The sequence below is a fragment of the Macaca nemestrina genome, chromosome 9, assembly GCF_043159975.1.
Source record: "Macaca nemestrina isolate mMacNem1 chromosome 9, mMacNem.hap1, whole genome shotgun sequence".
NCBI lineage: Eukaryota > Metazoa > Chordata > Mammalia > Primates > Cercopithecidae > Macaca > Macaca nemestrina.
This window is the reverse complement of record NC_092133.1, coordinates 84,594,882-84,599,522: the sequence shown is the minus strand read 5'-3', so window position 1 is coordinate 84,599,522 and position 4,641 is coordinate 84,594,882. Positions and strand designations below refer to the sequence as shown.

Genomic DNA, 4,641 nt, shown 5'->3' with positions numbered 1-4,641 from the left:
GAGCTGAGCAAAAATTTTAAAAATGGTCGTTTTGAAGTGTCATCTTCTCTTATTCTACACAATAATGAATCATTTCTCGATCTGCTTGTGACGTGTGACAAAAAGTGGAATTTATATGACAACCAGCAATGACTACCTCAGTGGCTGGACCAAGGAAAATCTCCAAAGCACTTCCAAATCCAAACTTGCACCCAAAAAAAGTCATGGTCATAGTTTGGTGGTCTGCTGCTGGTCTGATACACTATAGCTTTCTGAATTCTGGCAAAACCACTACATCTAAGAAGTATGCTCAGCTCATGGTTGTGATGCACCAAAAACTGCAATGCCTGCAGCCGGCATTGATCAACAGAAAGGGCCCAATTCTCCATGACAATGCTGGACTGCACATCGCACAACCAACTCTTCAAAAGTTGAAGGAATTGGGCTACAGAATTTTGCCTCATCTGCCATATTCACCTGACCTCTGACTACCACTTATTCGAGCATCTCGATAACTTTTTGCAGGGAGAATGATTTCACAACCAGCAGGATGCAGAAAATGCTTTTCAAGAGTTTGTCCAATCCCAAAGCATGGATTTTTACACTGCAGGAATAAACAAACTTATTTCTCATTGGCAAAAATGTGTTGATTGTAACGGTTTCCATTTTAAATAATAAAGATGTCTTTGAGCCTAGTTATAATGATTTAAAATTCAGTCTGAAACCGTAGTTACTTTTGCCCCAGTGGAGGCAGGCAGTGACATTCCCTGTGGAGCTAGATCCTCAGGCAAGGGAGGACCAGGCTCCCACAAGGGAATGTCACTACCTCCCTCTGTTGGTGCATCTACCTCTGGGTGTGGGCCTCAGCGAGCTGCATGTGCAGATCCCACATTTGGTGAGCACAGTGGGAGGGAAGGTGTGGGGCTAGGGACTGCTTAGCTGGTACTCTGGGTATGGCCAGGCTTTGTCTGAGTTCATGCCTGTCTCAGGGCACTCAGGCTTTGGAGAGCTTATGAAAGGCCCTGCCTAGATCCTCCATGATGGGGTCAGTGCCCACCCTGATCCCCTTCCCAGTGGAGTAGGTGAGGAAGAACAGACATCTGCCTAGCAGACAGACGCGCCTCCCAGCTATGGAAATTGTGACAAATTGCTTGACCGGTCAGAGCCTCAAGTTTTTCATCAGTAAAATGAAAATACAGTATGTGGATTTAGATGCGGGCTAGAGGAAGCAGTAGAAGAGTGGAGGGGAGAAGGCTGCTCTTGGATGCATTAGAACCACCACATATAAGCATGATGTTGAGGAGGTAAACATTTATAGACATGGTCTTTGCTGGAGGGGTGAAGAGCCTCCTGGTAGGCTCCCCTGAGCACATAATACACAAAAGACCATAAAGCAACGCAGATACAGAGAAAGGACTCAGATGAGGGCACTAGCCTTAGTTTTAACTGATGCCATCTCCAAGACCTTGGACAAAACACTTAATCCACAGGCCTCACATTTTCCCTACAAAACTTGAAATATTTCCCATTTCTGCAAAGCTGTACTTACCGACGGAGCTGTGGGATTGCAAAGACCTTTGCATCTTGGGCGGCTAGGGCAGATGTGATTGAACCCCACCTAGATGGAAGTCTCACAAGGCTCCAGCCCCCTTCAGGTTGCTTACTCTCTGTCTGGGGACTAAGTGGGAGAATATTAGCAGTAAGATCTGAAAGTCGGGACAATAAGGGCGTCTGGCTCTCCCTGCTGCTGGGGAGATGATGAAGCCAGGACAGCAGTGGCCAGGTGTGCTTCTTCCCTCTCCAGTGGTGTCTGCTGGAGAAGGCTCTCCATGCCCAGAGTGGCTTGGCTTTGCAGGCTGATAAGAAATCTGGGAAGTAAAATGACCTAAAGTGCACATCTTCCCTTGCCTGAGTCCCGGGCTCCCACAGGGAACATCACTACCTGCTTATGTGGGTGCTGGGAAATGTGGGGCAGTGAGCAGGATCTGGAGGTGTCATGAATAAGGTTAGCAGGTCACACACAGGCTGCCAGAGGATCCCCAACCCAAGAGGCAGGTCTGATGCCCAAGAATCCAAGAGTCCAACAGAGGAGTGACAGACCAGGTCTGGGTCTGTTGTTCTCAAGGGGATTCTGATGGACGGTGATTCCCAAGAGCTCTGCCCCATCCAACCACAGACAGCAGGGGATGGATAAACCCCCGGGTAAGTGGGAATAAGGAGAGCCAGCATATCAGAATTGCTCAGGGCTTTTCAGCTGGGACATCCTCCCACAGTTCTTATCTACACGGCCCTCAGCTGGGGTAACCAGTCAACTATCCTCCTAGTCAGCTGACTAGGGTAATAGTCAACTATTAGCCAAAAAATGCACCTCATCCCTGAAAGCCGGTTGGTCCCAGACAGACAGGTCTGGGTGGTCACCCTAATGAAAGTCACCACCCAGATGAGCCACTATGGTTGCTGGGGGTGTACCCCAGCCAAAGCTGTGCTGCGGTAGGAGGAGCTTGTTAAGAGACTGCTAGGAGGCTGGAGTGGGCAGACTCCTGCCCACCGGACAGATGTGCCTCAACTCCTTGACACATGTCTCCTTTGTTTTCAGGCCCAGCAGCCTGAATTCCTGCCGTGACCTTTATGGCTCTGCAATACAGTAGAGACTGCAGAGAAATATGTAAAGTAAAGCTACAGCCTCCCCTGCACTGCAGGAAGCTTTTCCTCTGGCAGGCAGAAAGCACATCCTGTCAGATGCGGTGGGCGCGGGAGTCCCTCGGTGGGGGACACAGAGCACAAGGTGGCATTCTGAAGCAGGAATGAGGCCAGCGCTCACTGGTTCCATTGGGTCTCTGCAGGCTTGGCTGGCTCCTGCCTGTGAGCCCCAGGAAGATTGCAGTTTGCCCTTGGGGACATCACAGGCTGGGAAGGGACATTAGGCAGGTAAATCACTGACTCAGTCTCAGAACCCCGGGTTACACAGTGCTGAGGGCTCAAGGAAAGGGACAAAGAACTCACATGGAAGGTTAAAGGAAGAAGCAGGAACTCCTAAAGACAAAGTCATGGGTGGCTTCCAGGGACGTGGGTCTTTGAACTGGGTCTTGCAGGATGGAAAAGACAAAACACTTAATTCACAAGCCTCACATTTTCCCTGCAAAACCTGAAATATTTCCCACCACAGGGGACCTGTGGTGGAGTGAGTGGTCTTGCTTGGCTGGGAATGAGGTTAGCTCACGGAGGGCTGGGAGAGGACTGGGCAGGTCAGCTTGAGGACAAAGCCACAGGGGCTCATTGTGCCAGGCCAAGGAGCTGAGATTTCCTGCTGTGAGCCATGGAGAGCCAGAGAAGGCTCTTGAGCAGGGGAGTGGGATGATCAAGATGGCACTTAAGGAAGAAAAGTCTGACGACTGTAGGTAAAATGAATGGGCAACAAGGGCAGGAGTCACGGGGAGCTCCGTTGGGGGCGTATGGTAGCACTGTCACTGAGGGCTACTGAGGGTCAGCCGGCAGGAAGGAGGGTCAGGGAGAGGAAAGGGAGGCTGTGTGCATGGCTGCCAATAGGGACAGTCACTCCTCTGAGATGAAGGAGGGATGAGGGAGAGGAGGGGGAGGAGGGAATGGGGTGAAGAGGCAAAGAATTTTCCAGTAGAAGGGAGGCCAGCTGGGAGGGCTGTGTGTGCATCTCCCCACTTGTTCAGCATGGGGGGGGTGTGTGTGTGTGCATGTGTAACTGTGTGTGTGTAGTATGCATGCATGTGTGCGCATATGTGTACGTGCATGTGTCTGTATGAGTATGTGGTGTGTGTGTGTGTGTGTGAGTGCGTGTGTGTGAGTTCGAGTTTCTTTGGGGGGTGTTGGGATTGTGAGGATGCAGCAAGTTGCCGTCCTGACTTTCTTTTGTGGATCCCTCATCTCCATGGGCCTCAGAGTCCTTCACTGCATTTATCTCACCTCACTGTGTCCAGCAAGGGGCCCCAAGACAGAAGAGTTGGGGTGGGAGGCGGGGAGTTTGCCTCACCACCCTGGCTGCGCTTGGGTCCTGTTCAGCAGGTGCCTCTGGCTTCTCAGGGCCACGTGCTTCCTCCCCAGCCTGAGAATGCAGCTGTCCTTCATTGCCTACTCCACACAGGGCAGCATCGTCCCACAGCTCACATTCATCCCAGGCAGGGGAGTGCTGCTTTGAGCCCCCAAGGGAGGCCTGAGAGGTTGGGCCAGAGGGAGCTCCAGGGAGCTGAGGGGCTCCCTGAGACCTTGGTTGGGAGCCTGACAGCACATAGGACAGGCTGGTCAGGGCATCTCACAGTACCCACCCTGACCCCAATGCCTGTTCCCCTGAAGCCTCTGACCACTGGTTGCACTGTTACCTGTATTCCCTGTGCTCCCGAATTTCTTGGTCTCCTGGACCTTCTCTGTCCCCTGCCCTTCCTCTGCCCTGCCTCCTTCCCGGAGTGCAGGGGCCAGTGGGCAGGTGTGTGAGTCCTGTAGACATCTGCCTGTGCTGGCCGCTGCTGTCTGTGTGCCCCTCTCTGCTCTGGCCCTCTCTATGGGAGGGAGACAGGGTCAGGGTCAGGGGGAGTGCTGAAGAGTTTAGTGCAGAAGAGCTTGGTCCCCAGGTGGGTCTCAGACAGAGGAGCCTATGGGTGGGGTCCTGAGCCCCAGGCCAGGCTGGGGAGCTGG

General features: G+C 52.4%; 1 long non-coding RNA gene across 1 annotated transcript; it reads right to left on the bottom strand.

Annotated features, from left to right (window-relative positions):
* Nucleotides 1-512: 512 nt before the first annotated feature.
* LOC105486677 (uncharacterized) lies at nt 513-3,054 on the bottom strand. Its single transcript, XR_011607468.1, has 3 exons — nt 2,983-3,054; nt 1,529-1,657; nt 513-583 (listed from the first exon to the last, which is right to left on the bottom strand). It is a non-coding gene; the product is annotated as an uncharacterized lncRNA (long non-coding RNA).
* Between the last annotated feature and the right edge of the window lie 1,587 nt (nt 3,055-4,641).